This window comes from Balearica regulorum, chromosome 3, assembly GCF_011004875.1.
Source record: "Balearica regulorum gibbericeps isolate bBalReg1 chromosome 3, bBalReg1.pri, whole genome shotgun sequence".
Lineage (NCBI taxonomy): Eukaryota > Metazoa > Chordata > Aves > Gruiformes > Gruidae > Balearica > Balearica regulorum.
Window position 1 is genome coordinate 66,722,512 of NC_046186.1, and position 19,707 is coordinate 66,742,218.

The following is a 19,707-nucleotide window of genomic DNA, read 5'->3' on the forward strand; positions in this document are numbered from 1 at the left end:
GCAGAGTGCAACTCAAAGAGCTCTCAGAGGAGTTTTGTGTGCGTTTGCAACAACTCGGTGTGGGATGGGCCCAGGCTGAACTCTGCAAGGAGGGCAGCCCAGGGGGGTGCAGGTCCAGCAACCTAGCTGGACCTCGACCCATGGATGACTTCACCATTTTTTTGTTGTAGCCTAGAGAAGGTGGAAACTGTGGAGTTTAAAGCAGTTAGGCTAATGCCTCTTGCAGGTTAGCAGGATAAATTTAGCAGACTGGGCCTTAAAACAGTTGTCCAAAACAGCCCCCACCTCCCCAGTCTGGTTAGATGGCAGTTCTTACCAGAGATGAGGAACGAACTTACATTGATTTTAGCTACATTAGATGGAAGAGAAGCTGGGTTCAAGCCTGCCACTTCCTAGTAGGTGACTCTAAGGACTACACGGTGGAGGTACTTCACTGGGGTTTTCAAAGAAAAGGTGAGCCTGTTCAAGCCTCCAGGTCTTTGTACCAGCTGCACCATGAGGCACAGTGAGGTGAGTCTGTTGTGGTAATTCTGAGGTGGCTGGGCAGAACTGAGAGAAAAGCTGAATGCACATTTCATTGCAGAAAAGATCATCCCAAAAAAGATGAGCATAGGCAGAAGCAGCCTGTCCCTGAGAGTGTGAGTGTCAGATACTGTTGCTGGGTAACAGCCAGATAGCTTTAACACATCCCGCTCTTTTATGCTCATTGATTTTTAATGCATCCCAAAGATGGGTCTTTTTCATTTTGCCTGTTGTTTTCACCCAAACTGATGCGTGCTCTGATTCAGCAAATAAGCAATCCTCTGACCATATTTTATTCTACCAGATGCTGTGTAGGTTTCCTACGTTCAAAGGGATGCTCTCACTGCAATCAGACTGGACATCAGTTGGAGACTAGTGTAAGGATAGTCTATAAATTGCCTCCTGAGCAAGGCAAAAGTGTGCTAATGAAGCCCCGGCAGACTCTCAGGACAGAGAAGACCCTCCAACGCTGGAGATGGCTAAGAACAGGCTGAACCTGGGCTTCCTAAACCTATTCATGTGGATGCCACCATCAACGCTGACAGCAGTATCAGATGACACACACAGACAACCTCCTGCCCTCTGATCCTCTTTAATTAGATGTAACTATTTTTACTAACACAGTACACTGTGTGAGGAGGAAGGTGCTCCCACAATAAATTCGTATCAGTACCCTATCTCCACAGCTCATTTTCTTCTCCCCCCTAATTTCTCTGCTGTAAACCCTTTCCCATAACAACTGCCTCATCCACCAACTAGCTTCACCCTCCCAGACAAGGCCCCCATACCCATCAGAGTTCCACACTACCATTAATCACCTCAGTCACCAGCCTCCCCTCACTGCAGCAACAGCCCCCATCCCTGCACTTACCGAAGCCTCTGCTGTCGACTTAAGGCAGAGATGGTGGCAACAGCAATGGCTTCCGTCTCTGGAGCACCCTGGCACTGGCACAGCGCTGCGGCGCAGCCGGCCGGCAGTAACCTGCTGCATGCAGGCAACACGTGTGCTGGAGGAGCAGTCGCAGGTGCCGTTGTCACCACCGCCTCTGAGCCCTGGTCCACTTTAGAGGTGGGTTGCAAACCTCTGGGTTAGGCATGTGTATCTCAGGGTTGATTTTGACACATTTTTGTTTGCCTTAAAGCAGGGAGGAAATTTACATGCCCTCCTGAGAACCTTTCTGGTTCCATTTTTCCTTTTCTATTATTATTTTACTCAGATTAACATCCCTGTAGGAGTGTTGCCATCTCCAGTAGGCTCGTGTGGGCTATTTACACTAGAAACCAGGGCTTCTGACCAACGCCTTTATGGACCAGGTCAAGTCTGTGCCAGAGCTTCACATATTTGCTTCACTCCTTAACCTTTGTGCTAAATTCTAAATTCATGAGGTTGCCTGTGTGAGCTGCTACCATGAACACGGTGGCCTGCACCTCCTTTGACTCTGCCAGCTAAAATTGATGGGCCCTTAAAATCTCTCAGTTAAAAGAAATCCATCCATTACTGAAGATGCTGCAAAAGACATTTCAGTGTTTTCTTTCAGTGACGCTGAAAAAGGAAAAGTGAGAAAGCAGCTTCAGGGATAATGTTAACATGAAGAAGTTTGACTCAAAGTGTTGACATTTGTCAGGGACAGCAAGCATTAGCTTCTCAAACACTCGGCATGCAGACGCAGAGGCTGCTGTGGCACTCCCTGTTTAGGCAGCCATTTCAGCAGGTACTCAGCAGGCAGTGGGGTGGGAAGGATGTAAGGAACAATGTATATTGGTACCACATGTGGAGGGAGGAATATCCCGATGCACATACGCACATCCCAGCCAGGTCTGAAAAACAGGCCATGTGTTTCTTCTCTTCTTTTTTTCTAAACTGCTGCATACACGATCCAGCACAAAAGCAAAACACTAGCTGCAATTGTCCCAAAGTCCAGGTTACAGAAACTAGCAGATAGTTTTCCAGGATATTTGCAAGTAAATGGATCAGCCCAGTTCCACATTTAGGCATTTAATTAAATGGCTCACTTTTTGTTATTTTTCATACCACGGGAAAAAAAATTCTCCCTTTGGCAGCGAGTCCTTCCTCCTTAGATCTCAATCTCTGCCTAACGGGGTTTCTATTCACACAAACCTGGAATTGTCTTGGCGCATACAAATCACAAGGTTTTGGCTGCCTGATGATAGGAGCTGCGGTGGCTTATTCCCATAAACCAGACATTTCAATGTGTGTAGAGCAGCCCTATGATTGTGATTGGCAAGTGGCTACTTTCAACCAGCTTGTTTCTCCCACGGCTGGCACAATGCCAAGAGAAGCATTTTAATATTAAGGTGGTTGTGGAAAAGCAGCAGATGCAATAGCTGAGGAACAAAAAAAAATAATATTGCTTTATGAAGTGTTTTGGCTCTTTTACCCATTCTAAATAATTACCGATGACTAAGTGCCTGAGTTCAGAAAACAAAGGTTGTTTGTCTAGCACAACTTCGTTTGTCCAGTTTGGGATGGATAAAGTCCACTGAACCAAAACCCACATGTAAGATAGGCAGCTCTCGCAGAAATATTTTTCTTTATATCAGCTAAAATAGGGCTAGTTTGCTTTAACTCTTTTGCCATACACTTGTGATTTATTTATTAAGCCACACTATTGAAGGAGGATGAGGAGCACCAGCTTCAGTCAGGCTGAATGGAGCCCTCCTTTCTCTCCTCAGATGGAGGGCTCAGCCTGAGCCTAGTATTGTGTATAGCCTCCCTATATATATTTTGGGTTTCTAGCATGGATGTCCTTTCAGTGGAATATTAATGCAGTGGTTCTCCTGGCCTTGCTCACATATTGTAACAAAAAACGCACAAACAACCCCTATGGGTTAGTCACTTTTCCATTTTATCAGGATCCATTTAGCTGCACAGCAATAGCTTTTAAATTCAGGTAGTTATGTGATGTAAATTCTCATTGTAGAGGTATAGCAGAAGCTTAAAGCCCTGGGGCTGATGCTTGACCTTGTGTAATCTTCTTGGCTGGTCTCTCACATCCACAAAGTTTGGCATCTTTTCTCAAGCACTCAGCTTTCCCTTTCCATGAATCTTGGGGCTCAGACAATGATCAAGTTATTGCCATTTAAAAAGTTTACCCAATCCTCCTGAGTCATTAGGACTGCCAAGGTGAAGGTTCTTCATCCACCTCTTTTTCTCTCCAACGCATTTTACTTGCCACAAGTTAAGAATCAAGCTAGCTGCTGCCAGTCCTCTCTCAGCTGATGCACATTGAATTGCTGTAACAGAACCACGTGCCCAAGGCCTGAATGCGCTGATTTATCAAGTGTGACGTGCTACTGATGTCTTCTTGTTGTGCCTATGAAGCAGGGTGTAACTAGCTGTATAAAAAATGATAAACAATTGCTTGTCTTTGCAATGATTTTGGTCATAAGAATAAATTATTTCAGAGTAGATGAATGAGGCAATTCTATTTGTAGCCTTTATAGCTGAATGATTTCTATATGTAAGTGCAATTATCATTCTTCAAAGGCAGGAACATCAACTTACAAGCCCATTGGATAACAAATATGTAGTATTTAAAAATATCTGTACTTTTTTTAGTAGCATGCATTACAACATGTGGGGGAAAAAAGGGAAAATAAATTCTCTATCATACTGGATTTACCACACTTTTGTCTGTAGAAGGACTGCTGCTTACAAGTTTATGACAGTGGAGTTTTAGAGGAAAACAGATTTCAAAGTCCTGAGTAAGGGAAAGGGAATTGCAGCTGGTCAGTCACTGCATGAGAGTGAATGAACAGCACATCTTGCACTTCTCTGTCTGGGAGGACAAAAAAAACAATTGCAAGCACATTTACTGAAATGTAAATTGACTGTCTCCACTTGCCCTGATAAATCTATCAATTGCAAGAAACTGTCAGATAGCTTAAACCAAAAGCAAATTTATAATTAAGACTCAGGAATGAGTAAAAGCTAAAAATCAAGGCAAAGGGCAGCTTTAAATTGTGCCATTTGTCTCCTGCAGCCATGAAGCTCTGGGGTAAAAGCCATCCCAAGTCTGGCACACGAGACTGTCCCCAGGATGGGTGGTGGGTGACTCCTGTGACATTGTGCACCAGGCAGACGGACCTCTGCGTTGCTCTGCTGGAAGAGCACCAGACATACAACAAGGAGTCCCAGGCTCAAGCACGGTCCTGGTGGAAGAATTTGTATTATTTGCTGCTCAGCAAGGGGCTTGGCACCTGGCCTGACTCTGAGGAAGTGACCGGCCAGGGCACTCACCTGAGCCGCCCTTCCCCTGGAAAGTGAGGGAGGAGAAGGGGGTCGAGCATTCAGCCTGTGGCCCGACATGTGGACGCCACGTGCATCCTCACTGGGCATCTGGGAGAGCTCCTGCACTCTGCACTGAGACCAAACAGAGCCCAACATGAGACAGACATCAAAGCATTATGAGGGCAATGGAGCACTAATAAATCCCGAATCCTGTGAGCCCAGTTCTCTCTGCTCAGTAGGAGCCTTTCTAGAGCACCACAAGATGAGAAGCATTTCCCCCACCAGGAAACTGCATTACAGATCAAGACACCATCTCGCCTTTCCCTCTCATTCCTGGACCTTTTCATCTTGCAGTCGCTATGCCGCTGAAACAAGACCTTCCTCCTGACAGCAGCATTAGGCAAAGCTCAGTTTCTGCGAGTTCATTAACCCGACTGCCATCTTATCCTCAAAGTCCCCGTGGATCTCCTGGTGAGCCCTCCGGCACTCAGAGCACACTGACTCGGAGGTAGACACATGGGCAGAAAGGAGATAGTGCTTTCAAAGCGCCCCGCTGGCACCCTAAAAGCTTCATGCTCTTTATCTCAGCCCCAGGCCTCCCCTGTGACCCTCAGCAGTGCTGAGTTTTTCACTATCTGTTTTCCTTCGGCAGCAGTTTGGAGATAACTCCAGCTAATGGGGCACTATTCTTAGCCAGCGGCCCGGCGGCAGGTGCAGCCGTGGGCACAAAGCCACCCGTGGGAAGGCGGCAGAGCCACAGAGATGCCATCCCGCCACGCAGTCCCAGGGCTTCAGGAGAGTCAGAACTGCTCAGGGATGAGCGGATGATTAAAAATAAGCTAAATCAGGCCAGGGTATTGAACAACTAGAGAAAATCCTGTCGAGAAATGTAGAGGAATAATCAGTGATATGTGGCCGCGGAGCAAGTCATGATAAACCACATGGAAACCTTCGCCACCAGAAGCCACGCTGCTGGCTGTAACTGCAGCTGTGCCTGTGCTCCTGTAGCCACAGCAGTGTCAGAAATGCAAAAGTGGAAGTTTTACCTTTCTTTGAAATGTTTCCTCTCTGTGAAATGTGCTGCCACACATGCTTGGCTCGATAAACCCATTCCAGCCTCTGTATGGAGCAGTTCACAAAAAGGCACAGCAGAGGGGAAGCAGGGAAAGGCAAATGTTGCTGAGATTTACCAGTGACGCTAAAGAGCCACAGATTCATGACCAAAGGTGTTCCTATGTTCACACGCCAAATGTTAAACGTCCGTCTGGCATAAGTGGCTTCAAATTCAGGTAAGGACACAGAAAAATTGATGCATAAGCTATAAGGCAAAAAAGATATTCAAGAGAAGTAAGAGAAAATGTTGGGAAAGTTTAATATATTTTTACTGCGATATGTTTACAAATTATGTATTTTTAATTCTTCAGGATCTTTTTCCATTTTTAAAATAAAAACTGTATGTATAAATAACCTGCACACACTGACAGATGTTTTTCCTTTTATTTATTTATGTTTTCAAAAAGAAAACTACTATGGGAAATAGGAGTCAAAACAAAGGGGGTTTTTTGCCAGAAATCACTTTTCATTCTACAATGGTTTCAAGCCTGCACTCCAGTGTGTTCAGAGGAGCGCCTCTATGCCTGAGCAGTGCTACCTGACTGCAAGCAGCCCTGAGGACAACACATTTTTCCCATTCTGCAAGAACTTCTGAGATTCCTCCTGCTTCATACGGGGAAAATCCACTGAAACAAAAGTTCCCAGCAGAGGATCTAATAACGAAGGGCACTAGTGTAAGTTTTTTCTGAACTCATCCAGTGCAGAAGTCCGACTGAGGACATTGCAGGTTACAGCGTACGACTGAATGAAAAAGTTTTACTGTCCTTTGAGTGGGCGAGTAAGGCTGCAGTAGTCAGCCTAGGAGCTGCCTCTACCTCCTACCACCCCCTTGGGCAGCCTCCTGAATGATCTTATCTGGTTTATAGGGTTTCATATGGCTCTTTGCACTCATGAACTTTATCTCACCTGGTATCTACAGAATGACTGAGTTACACATACGTGCAAAACTTCACTCCCAACATGTCTGCAAAACCTCTGCCTGCATCCAACTTCCCCGAAGTGCTGGGGTCCTGGGGACGGGGGGCACCTGGCTTCGGTGGCAGCATGACCGGCGAGGCACTCTTCTAACTTGTCACCCCCAAAATACCCTTTGGGTCATAGGCCATTCTTTGAGGCACTGCTCTTTGGTGTTGAGGGGGGCAAGCCAACCCCTTGGGTGCTACCTGATGTTGGAAAACTGTTGGGCTCAGCAAAATTGGGACGTCCTCAAGAAAAAGAAGGAAGAAAAAAAAAATCCATGTAGAAGGACTGAATTATAAATACCTGCAGCAGAAATGCCTGATCAGTTGTAGCTGCAATGATGTCCCCCAGATCTGGAGCACCTGGCTGTGAATAGAAGGGGGTCTACAGTTACCTCAGTGTGAGTTTTGACTCTTTTCTGTATTACATAAGAATATTAGGCAGAGAAGAAGATTTTGCTGTGTTTGTAATGTTTATTGCTCATGTGCAACAATCTCTGTCACTTCACTGAGTATTTTCCTACATTTACATGATGTCTCGGGCTTTTTAGCCTACCAAATAGACTGGTCTGTGAAGAAGACAGGCATGTAGGTATCAGAAAGGGTTTAGTCTTTTCCCTCCCCCGGCCAGTGCCTGTGAGAGCACCACACAAACACATGGCATGGTCACGCAGAGGTGCAGCATATAATTGTTATGTTCCCCCCCTCCCATCTGAGCTTTTCATTCCTCCAAGTCATTGAGTTCACCCTCTCCCAGGTTTGCGCTCTTTGGAAAGTATGAGAAAATAATTGCCTCTTCTCTTTCCAGAGCCCAGGAAAAATGTCCCTAGCAAACAGACATTTGCTATAGGCTGGCTCAGCAGTAAAACCAATAACTCAGTGAACGTTGGCAGATCACCACTAACAGCAAGCCATAAAAGTAAGAAAAGGTTTGGTAGATTGTACGCGCTGCTGCTTGTTCTGTATCTGGCTGGTGGACAGAGAATTCAGTCTCTAGTATGACCAAACCAGCACACTCCTCTATGTTAAGTTAATTGCAAAAAAATCCTCATGAAATGAATAAAAAGTGTCTAACTAATTTCAATGTGGCCATGGATTTCAATTATTTTCTCTTCGGTCATTCAGTCAAAGGATGTTTCAACTCTTTGGTGAGAGATTCTGAGAAAAGGTTTTAGAGTCAAAAATTGAGAGTCAAACTTTTTAGAGTCAAAATTTTGTACAAATCTTTGTATAAGCAGGAGGTAATTTTGTTACTACATTCGCTACATCTACTACTGTCAAACTTGCCTAATTTTTATGTTAAAGCTTTCTTACCTTAAGTAATGTTTACTGTTTTTTGGCACTGTTGAAAGATACACAAAACCACAGGGGAAACTACCATTATATCAAACTCCTATCAAATTCTGAAAATAGGCTGAAAAAATAGGAATAATTTTATTTAAATACCACAAGATTAAAAATAATACCATTAGGTTCTCTTATAATTGCATTCTTCTTCTTTGAACAATTAGATGCACTTACGTTTTCAAGCACTTCTCTGCAAACATGAGGATTAGAAATGAATACTTTACTTTTTAAATGCAATTAAGACAAGCAAACAAACAACTCTACCTTCAGTTGGCATAAATCAGCATAGTCACACTGGTGGAATTACAATCCATGCTGAATTATTTCTGTTAATAATTACAGGTTCTTGCCATACATCTTCTTGTCACTTCATTTATCTCACGTGCTGCTTCTTTCCCAGCCCTGTAATAAATTCTAAAGAACGAAGAAATAAATGCTGACAAAGCAACGTGCTTACCCTGTGACAATCTGAATCCTTTGCTTTAAACCATAACTGATGCAGCTAGAAAATTTGTCACTATAAGAGGTCTTAGTGTACATAAGTACTTTTAGAAAACTTTCTCAAAGCTTAAACAGTTGACTCTCGGTCTCACTCTGTTACTGCAACACGACACAAACCGTTGCAGAGCAATTGCAGTGCCGTATGACATCAGGTTAGGTCAGAATTAGCCCACAGGCTCCAGTGACCTGATATGCACATGCAAGGTGTCATAGGAGTGCCAACATCTCCATTTCGACCCCTCTGCTAGGCCTGCCTTGGTTTTGGTTGTCTTACTCCTCTTCCTCCTTTGCTTCTCCGGGTGACTCGGGGCGGGGCGGGGGCAGGTTGGGGGGAAGCGTTTCTGGACACCAGCCTGGGAAAGCTGCGGTCCCTTTGGTGTTTACCTGTATGGACATGCTGGTCCTTGGCAGGCATTGCGGGCTCTGTCTGCTATTTTCCGCTGGAAGCCAGAGCTATTCCTTCTTCTCTCAGAACAAATGACCCTGGCGTGGTGGGTAGCCAAAGAACCCAAACTGGAAGAACTGAAGGTAAACTGAGAATCACAGATTTCTGTAGCCTTGGCACTCAGGTTTTGCCCTTTTTAGGGAGCTTGTTCTGGTTTTCCTTTCTATATCACCATTGTTGGGACAGGAACAAGCCTAAATGGTGTAAGAGGACTCCTCATAAAGTTCATTTTCTCAGCTTATTTATTCTGTAACTTGAATTTCCTCATAGTATTTTATAGCCACAAATAATGCAACTGTTCAATTGTCTCTTGGTGCATAGTTGCCAAAGTGGCAGAGCAGTGTTAAGTGAAAGGCCTATTTTACATTAGCCATAATCCCGTTTAAATGGAGTGCTTCAATTTGTAATTTCCTACCCTATACTACTGGTGTTTATTTTTGGTTAACTTTTGTGTTGAAAATATCTTATTTCAGATATTTCAGCACAGTAATGATTCTACTAGTTTTAAAAATTCCAATTATAATATAATTTTAAAGAGTCCAATACTGGTTTATGGGCTGGCTCACTGGACTTTTTTTTTTTCTTCTTGCTCTTTTATAAAAAGCAAATTCCAGTTGTGAGTTCACGAGCTGTAATAGAAAGGAAATAGATATCAAATCTTTGTTCTGGGCTCAATAAACTACAAGTGCAATCTAAAGTTTATGAAGGGAAATTCTTTCCATAGATTTTTTTTTTTTCTACTTCACCAGACAGAAACAATTTTCTGATTTATTATTCTTCCCTTTCCAGAGGTTCTGTTTCAGCAATAGACCAGGTTCCACTCCCTGCCACACAAGGATCGCAAAACACTTGTAACCCTTGAGCTTATGATTTACACAAGATAATGCTTTTCAAGCATGTGCTGCACATTCCAGTATAGAACTGATGACAGCATCTGGGGGAAAGGCAAGCAGAAATAGAAATCAAGAAACACGAGAAAAGATGGCATTGCCTGGCAAAGAGGGCACAGCACAGTAAACAGTACTGTTCCACTATGGCTCGTCAGATGCAGAGGATGGTCTGGGGAAAACAGAATATTCTTTGTCTCTCAAGGTGGATATCACTCCTTGAGGTCACCTTTCCATCCTACACTGTGCATGGACTACACAGGGACAGCCAGTACTTTTCCAGAGGACAGCCCTGAGTCAGGATGCGGTCCTCAAGTGGCCATTTTTCCCCTGTTCAGTACTTTATGTTACATTTCATCTATTTTTTTCTTTCCCTCTTGCCCAATACAGTGATATCACATGCCAGCTTCTTACTGTCATCTTTCCAGTTGAGTATCCCAAATCACCTTCAGACTTCATCACCTCTCTGTTTTCTTCACAAATCATGTATAGGTGTATTTAACAGTACAGACTGCAGTAATGCATCTCTCATAGGGCTGCATTAGTAACCTCACTCCATTGCGTAAAGTTTTTATTCTTTATCTTTTAGCAGTTATTTGCCCCAAAGGGGCTTCCTTCTTAGTTGGTGGGGTTTTTAAGTGGTTTTAGGGGTTTTTTTAAGACCTCTGGCAAATGATCTTGCTGAAAGCCTGTAGATAGTCCCTATATACTACATGGATCTACATATATTACTTACAAAGGACTCTAACAGTTCTGTGAGGCATAACTGCCTTTGATAACATCCACATTGCCTGTTTCTTCCTGTAATGTATTGTCCAGTATCTGTTTATTATACTCTTTATTAGTTTTTTTTTATTGATTTCCCAGAATGAAAAATTAGACCCACTGGTCTACATTTTCCAAGACAACTCTTTCAGTGACTGAAGTTACCTTTGTCAGCTTTAATTTCTTTGGTATTGCTGAAGGTTTACACTATGTGTTATTACCATGGGTAATAGCTTAGCAATTCTATGTTTGAGATTCTTCAGAATGCGTGGCGGCCAGCATCACCTAGTCCTGGCAATCTGTACAGTTTGTCTTACTTCACCCAAAAGCCTGAAATGTAAATACCTGCAAGAAATTCTGTTATGGTTTACAAGGTAGCCTGACCTGAAAAATATATGGGGTTTTGTCTGTTTTACCACAGTCTTTCTCATGGTTTATGTGCAAGGCAGTAGATTCTCTTGCCAGTAAAAAGGAAAATGAATCGCGTCTTTTTCTGGGATCCTCCCTCCCTTCCTTCAGGCTGTGCCTCGATACACAGACGCCACCACCCAGCCAGCAGCTGGCCATGAGTGGTGCACAGGGGCAGCTCACCTCTGTGCCCCTCGCTGTGTCTGGCCAGCCCTCTCTCAGTGGCTAGCACCTCATGGCATCAGGAGAGGAACAGTTTAATGGCCTTCTCTATTCATCTAAACATTTTTTGTTTGGGGCTACAAAGTACACGGGACAATGCTAAAAGGAGCCTACAGGACAGCTGGAGAGGGACTCTTTACAAGGGCATGTAGTGATAGGACAAGGGGCGATGGCCTTAAGCTGAAGGAGGGTAGAGTTAAATTAGATACAAGGAAGAAATTCTTTACTGTGAGGGTGGTGAGGCATTGGAACAGGTTGCCCAGAGAAGCTGTGGATGCTCCATCCCTGGAAGGGTTCAAGGCCAGGTTGGATGGGGCCTTGAGTGACCTGGTATAGTGGAGGGTGTCCCTGCTCATGGCAGGGGGGTTGAAACTAGATGGTCTTTAGAGTCCCTTCCAACCCAAACCATTCTATCTTTCTTTATTTCTTTCTTTCTTTCTTTCTTTCTATGCCAGTCATTTAGCATTACATACCTAAAAATCTATATACAATCTATACATGCTGCCGCTCCAGCCACAGAGTTAACCATAACTTCAATAAAGTCTGTGTCCATCAAGGTCTGTAACTGGTGCTGCTCTGTGGGGATCCCACCACTAACCGGGTACTGAAGCAATCTTGTTGCATAACAGCTAATCAGAAAAAACATAATTTAGGCATGCTCTATGGGGTAGTGGAGGGACCAAGACATCAAGAATAATGACATTTGAGAAGCAGATGAAATAAGTCCTCATTTTTAATGAAAAAGGATAAGGGAGCATTCTGCTGGAGCAGATCCATGAATTCTGATGCAAGAAATTTTAACTTCTTAGCAGTTAAGCCTGGATTCCCACTTTTAATGATCATGACTCCTAAAAAGTAAGAGAAAGTAATAACCTCATAGATAGGAATTTAAGTGAGGCTAGATGAGTCACTAGAAAATATCATGAGGGAGCCCTCCTGTAGTGATAACTCTGAGTTAGATTGGATTAACAAGATCTTTCCATCTCCAACTTCCATCTCTTAACTAAGATTTTCCGTAGTTTACTCAGAGTGTTAATTCACAACTTTCCCCCACATACACACTCTTCTTTAGCAAATCAAATATTGGCTATGTCAGGACAAAACATGGAGGTTTTCCTGAGTCTTTGTCCTCATTCAGGTTCATCTGCTCCCTCTCCACAAAAGGTGCGTTGAGCAGTTTGTAGCTTGACTATAGATGCTAACTATACATAGTTTTGCACAACATAGGGGAACTCATTCTGGACTTTTGTCAGCTCTTTTCAGTATTTTCCCCAACTTCCTTATCATTCCCAGCCCAAGATTATCTAGCTTTATTTTTAATTGTCCCGCAAACCCCCTTACTCAGGGAGAAATAATTCACAGCTGGTATGTTCCTTAGTGTCTTTGCCAATCAAAACATACAGCTTGCCATTTACTGGCAACATGGTTATCATGATTCAAGCCACTTGGCTCTTCTGTTAGGTCCCTCTGGCGTGTAAAGGAAAATTCACACCAGTGAAGAAGAAAACCATCGAGTCGTTAAATATTTATTTGAATATTTAAATCTTTGGCTGCAGAGAAGTGTCTAGGGAGAGTTCCATACTTAACAAGGGGCTTACTGAAACCACGCCTGCAGACAGAGCTCTTGCAATTTGCTGACACATTTGCTGGACACCTCTCTGCAAAAGAAAGGTGGAACTCTGTATTATAAATATATAATATATATATACATATATATAAAAAATATAAACATTTCTTTCTAATTTGGGATTGCAAGTTGATGCTGGTGGAACAGGAAATCAAAATGCCAATGATGTCACATGTGGTTATGAGGAAATTATTCTCCTCTTAGTTAGGGTAACAAGCTGGAAGTCAAATGCAATGATCTAGAGCTTGACTGAAAGTAGAGTGTGACCCTTCGTGTCTCACACATTGAGAGTTTTCAGACTTAGACAGTCCATGCTCTTTGGGATCTTTGGCCTCTGACTGAACTTTGCTCGTTTTCAGAGAAGCTGTGTCTGGAGCATGGGCTCAGCAGCTCAAAGACCACATGGCCACAGTGTTGAAAGGGCTACAGTGCATACTAAGGGCTCTCTACCTGTTGCAGGTGCTGCCTGGCAACATGGTCCCTCCTCATGCCTCCCCCTTCATGTAACTGTTATAAGCCAAGACAATATCCTTTATGTGCCCTCTTGTGACACTGTCTCCTGCCACGAAGCAGAAGAAACCTTACACATGTATAAGTGAGTTAAAAATGAGAAAGATAAAATCAAGAGAATCAACTAGATGTGCAGAGCAAAGACAACATATTTTTCCTTCTTTTAAATGAAAAATAGCTATTGTATCATAAAAAATATTACAACATTAAAAAGAGAACTTACAGAAAAATCTAAACCCATACAGGAAATACAGTAGAGGAATATTTTTTGATCCTTCCAAAAGTTTTTGTTTTGAATGAGGTCTTAAACATGGAAGGGCAGGCGCACCCCATTAATTTTACAGTTGTGTTTGTTTAGCAAACCAAATGGACAATAATCCTAAAAATAATATGTTCCTAAGGAAGGAGCAAGTAAATCTGTCTAATGCTTGGAAAAGGAGGCAGTTTATTCAGAATTAGTCTTCTTTTAGGACTGGTTTGTCTAGATGAGAAAGAATAATATTGTGATAACACAAAAGTCTTTCTTTTTCCCTTGTTTACGCATGTAAGTTCTAAGGGAAAGTTTGTTTCTTATATGACTGAATGTTATAAATTTGTCTATACAAATCGGAACTGACATGAGTGACAAACAGAAGTCCCTTCCTGTGAAGTTGTTTGAGATTCAAATCCCTTTTCCTAGTGAGTGTATTCTTACTAATGGCAAGGAAACAAGTCTAACAGGAGAGAGCCAATCCCTGAAATAATCAATACCCGTTGGTTACAGTGCTCAGTTATTCTTAGAAAATCAATCCTGATTTTCTAAGAAAATAGACCAGGTGTTGGTCGCTGGCACCATTGAGTTCTTGATCTCACAGCTGACATTGCCCACAGGAATTGTCAGTTTTATGCTGGACTGACTGGTCAAATAATAAAAATGCACTATATTCAAGGACTCCTTACCACACATGTAATCATATTCATAATGCCAGGCTGACACAGCTGTGTACCAATGCAAATAATGCCTTTCAAAAATTAAGTTAAAATTATAAAAAATCCCTAACTTAAGAGAAGAAAAAGATTATTCTTTTAAATTTTATTTCATTCTTGGCAAAAGTCTAGTCTTTAGGAGGCAAACAAATAAGTAAGTTTAAGCAAGTTAAATAAGCTTTCAGGATCTCCTTAGTTGCTTCATCGTTAAAGGCATAACATATTAAAACTGGAAATATTCCCCGTTGCCCTAAACATCTCATCAATCACAGACTTGTGTTTGTGTTGACATCTTTTTCTTTTCTCTCCAAAGAAACGAAGTTGGCTAAACAGAGCCAATCTTTTCCCCAAAGGAATCTGGTGCTTATTGGAGTGAAATGAAACTACCGGTTTCCAACAAGTATTTGTGAGAAGGGAATAGGAATAAAAAACCCTTTAGCATAAAAACTAATTGCTTGATCAATTTAAACACTTGCATAAGCCCTCCTCTTTCTCCAAAATGGCAATAATTATAACCTTAAGCCTCTTGATAGTAAGTCTTTCTCCTTACTGCCTCACAATTCACACTAAGGCTATAGGTATACTTACTACATGTTCAATATATGTCATTAAAAAACCTCCATCCCTGAAAAGAAATTTCAAACACTGAGGGATCCAACTTGCAGAAAATGAACAAAATACACGGGAAGGAGACTTATTTGGTTCATTCCAGCTATCTGTTGCACATGAAAGAGAAGTGAACTCAATTGGGGAAGGGAAAGGAAGACTTAGGATAGAATGTATACTAGCACCTAGCTTACTTGAAGGACCAAATCTTGCTATGGTACTTAGGATCCTAAACCTTACTGCATTCTTCTTCAATGTGTTTTTATAGTTAATAAAAAATACAATGTAAAAAAACTTAGACAAGGACAAAACAGGAACGTAATGAATTTTTGTGCAGAAAACCACTAGAGAGTCAACTAAAAATCTTTTTCAGTTGCTTCTTTTGAGAAAAGAGAGGAAATATTTGCAGGCAACACTGAGCAGGGGTGAGAGGCATAGAAGGATAAAAGCACTACCTATCATTTTGCATCTTCTTAGCTTTTGCCAGATACCACCAGAGCCTCTAAATGTCTGCCCTTGGGCAGTGCAAGGCTTCCCAAGCCTTAATCATAATCAAATTCCCAGCACCCACCTCATCCCCAGGCCTCCTAAGGTCCTCAGATGGGTGATCCTGGCCATGGGGCCCAGCATGTCCCACACGGGGTATGCCTACAGGGAAACATGGAGGAGTCCTCTCTGGCTTTTACTCAATCTGGCACATGGGAAATGTGAGGCCATGCTTCAAGGTCTTCTTGGCTTGGACGAAGTGAAGACCATTTCACTTCAGGTGAATTCAGGCCCCATGTGAGCCATCCTGACCAGGACTATGTTGCCCCAGGTTAGAAAGTTTGGGGGTTCTATATCTGATCCTGGACCTTCCCCATCCAACCCATCAAAGTGGTTCACATGGCATTACCTCCATCCTTTTTCTTTTCTCGAATCAGTTCCAACAGTCTGTTTGCCTTGTCTCAGACTCCTGGCTATTGTCATGCATTGCACACTCCACTCATAACTAGATTCAGCACGCAGAGCTGAGGATGGAAGGGGACGAGGAGGGACAGAGATATTCTTTGCTGCTGCTGTCAGCAGGCTGGTCCATGCTTTCTTCTCTCTCTGCCCCATCAGTGCCACCTCCATCCTCCCAGGTCTTGCTCTGGAAATCTATTCCAATGTAATGCTTGTCAGGGAGCCGAGATAACATTCAGACTTTCACTTACAAACTGAGTGCCCCATGGATATTTTATATTTAAAACTTTTGCCTGTGGACCTGAAAAAGGCTGATGTATAGAGGATTCAGTGAGGTTTTCTTATTGTGTACTGTGAGAGCAACCAGCACCAGCCAAGGTTCACTTTCTTTCTGGCCAAAATTTCGAAAACAAATAAATCTCCAGCCACTGATAAGGTTACTGAGAAGTTCCCCTCCACATTTTCAGCATGTCTTGACAAAAATCTCATCAAATTTTGGACAACATTATGTTCCTTTTTTCATTTGCTATCGAAGAAAGGGGCCACTCCACTGCTCTGGGACCTGGGGATGCACACCATGGAGTTCCTCAGACCAAAATATATTAGTCTTGCTGAAGAGAGGTAGTGGACAAAAATTGTTTCAGCCACAACTGAACTGTCCTACCCATAACTAGACATCTATAATTTTTGTCTTTTCAAGGCCATATGCATTTGTTATACAGGGAGTACTGACATTTCTCATGTTGTTTAACCAAGAAGAGATTGACACAATTATCAATAGCTGAAGGAAACCTGCAGGCGCTGAGTTGTACCCTGCATTTCAGAGCTGCTCTGGAATTTGAATACTCTGTGCCTGTCTCACCAGGGCACTCACTACACCCGTTATCCCTGTCAGGGAGCACATCCAGACAGCTTTCTGGCCAGCTGAGCCATCAAGGCAAAAATGTGAGTGGGTTAGTGCTCAAATAACTGTTCCACCATGTAGTTTCATGCCCTGATCATTAATTCTGCATAAGTAAAGGTTCGCTGAGCTGTCTATGCAGTGTATTACCTTGCCAGAGTCAGCTGGGGTGAGATTACATCCTTATGATCAGGAGCAGATGAAAAGTGGCTGCCTTTCTGACTGTGCTTTAAGCCAGGTTTGCTCTTCAATCTGGATGTCTCCTTCACTTCAAAATTTAGCACTGAGCATACCAGCCTGTATGTTCATTTCTTTAGGTAGTTCCTCTTCTAAGCTCCTAGGATGCTCAGTGGCTTTGTTTCATTCACTTATGCAATTTGAAAGACCTCTTACTGCAAAAAAAAATGTCATCATGTGACCTTTTTTGGGCACACATTGAAATACAGAACATTCCACTCAAACATAAGAAAACCCTTTTGTTTTTACTGTGCAGCTGACATAACAACGGATGATGTTGCCTGGAGAGGCTGTGGCATCTCCATACTTGCAGATATACAAAACCAAACTGGGCACAGCCCTGAGCTCCCTGCTCCAGCTGACCCTGCTCTGAGCAAGGAGGTTGAACTAGAAGGTCTCCAGAAGTCCCTTCCTACCTCAGCCAGTTGGGGATTCTGTTTTACATGAGCCATTTCATGCACATAGGACACAATAAAATCTTCTGATAGCATTTCACAGTCTACGATGGTCTTTGAGAGCCCTAGTTAGGGCTTTACGTCATGCTTGGTGCTGGACCTGAGGCCTCAGTTGCAGTTAGATACCAGAAATAGCTTCTCAAGGAACAAGGACAGAGAGCTGTGTGGCAGCACTGTAACAAAACCATGAAAAAATCCAATGTAATGACTTTCAAGTCTACTACATCAGAATACAAAGCATATGTTGAAGAAGCTTTAAATTAAAAAAAACTATGGATATTTACCACTTCAGAAAAAGGTTGATTTGTTTTTTTCCAGGCTAAAAATGTTTTTTCCTGCTGCCATCAGTGAAGAATGCATTAATGAAAACAAATTTCCCATGGACCTTTGATGCCATCTGAAAGTAAGAACAGAAATTGCTGTTCCTGTTCAGAGTTTGGGTTCCATGACGCAAACCGTCACTGGCAATGATGTTATACCACCACTTCCACAGCATGTATTTATCCAGCACTCATATATCCTGACTGGATTGTAAAATTTGATTAATTCCTTCTGCATCCCAGACAAAAATGTCAGGGTCACTTGCATTACGAGAACACAATGACAATTCCTTGTACGTTGTGCTTATATAAATTAAATATAATTCCCCACCCCAACCCCCAAAATGTCCATCAAGGTATTGGATAGTAATTTCATACACTTAATACAGTATTTACTTTATTCCAGAACATGTTCTGTAATGCTTGTGCTTCAATGAACTGATATTACTTACAGTATATTTTTAATACTAAGCAAGGGTGTTCACCATCACAATGAATAGCAGCAAATTAACCCCACATACTGCCTTAAAATGAGGAAAATATTTAGTAAACAATGTATTACTGAAGTCGTGTAACAGCTTTCAAAAAGACATTTGCAAGTCACTTGTATAACTTCATGCTCATTATTAGCAGTAGCTTAAAAGCTGAGAAAATCTGTTAAAATATATTCTTTGATAAATAATCACCTTCTTTTCCCACAGCTGCAATTTTTTCCCTTTGCCTACTATTTTTAATGGCTCTGGAAAATAATTCCTTTCTATTTATTTGCATCTTCACCTGTGAACCAGAATTGCTGATGTTATCAGGATAGACTTTGGAACGAAACTCATTAAATATTGTTAGCCTAACATACAGTCCCTAAATGACTGAAGTTTCTTTTAAAATTAATGTGAGGTTTCTCTGTGAGAGGACTTAGCATCATTATTGTGCTGCACTATTCTTCCAGACACCATTAAGCACAGTGCACAAACACATGGTGAAAAACTGCAGAGCGTGAGGAGCAAGTCCCTGAAAGCCACAAAAATACTTAATACTGGCGATGCTTCACTTTACGACTCTAATAATCATTATAATGATAGGTACTTGATAGAAATGTTGATGTATAATTTTTATTGCTAGGTTTAGCACACATGTAATCAAGAGTAATTTTTTCCCTTCTTGGGGGAAATGAATGCAAAAACAAAAGTGAAAAAAAAAATCTAAAAATACTATTATATTAGCTACAGAGACAAATAGTCTTTTGCCTCACCAGAGTACGAAAGGTGCCTGCTGCAGCAGAACAGAAACAAAACTTTCAGTAGGTTTCTACCAATAAGATGCAGACATTTATACAAATAGCCTATGGAATTCCTTAGGTAGAATAACTAAAACCTGATTGTCCAGATGTTTCAGGGTATAATGCATCCACCATCCGGGACATCTCTCTTTCCACAGACTGCCGATGATGAGCGATGGTGTGCTTTGGGGCGAGAGGCTTCCCGGTGCCAGCCCCTTCGCGGTGCCAGACCTGGCAGTGCCTTCGGAGCCCCCGCTACGCCCGGCGCAGCAGGGTCGTGTCAGAGCAGAGCCTGCTGCACGCCGGGGATCTGCTCACATGCCTCGGTGCAAAACCCTGGCTGTGGGCGTAAAAAAGTCATGCTGAGGCTGAAGCCCAAACAGCCAGCTGACAGGGCAGCCTGGGGGAGGCCGTGTACCCTGATCTGTTCCCAGAGCTGAGAA

At 42.5% G+C, this 19,707-nt stretch overlaps 1 long non-coding RNA gene across 6 annotated transcripts in view; it reads right to left on the minus strand.

Moving 5' to 3' along the window:
* Positions 1-7,315: 7,315 nt before the first annotated feature.
* Positions 7,316-19,707, minus strand: part of LOC142601008 (uncharacterized) — a 42,557-nt gene continuing 30,165 nt past the window's right edge. For 5 of the 6 annotated variants that reach the window (XR_012834556.1, XR_012834555.1, XR_012834559.1 and 2 more), the window contains 2 exons: positions 17,953-18,065; positions 14,036-17,841 (listed from right to left, as the gene is read on the minus strand). This is a non-coding gene — a long non-coding RNA (uncharacterized LOC142601008). Of the gene's footprint in view, positions 13,080-14,035; positions 17,842-17,952; positions 18,066-19,707 lie in introns of those variants that run through there. The other variant, XR_012834560.1, reaches the window with a different exon arrangement.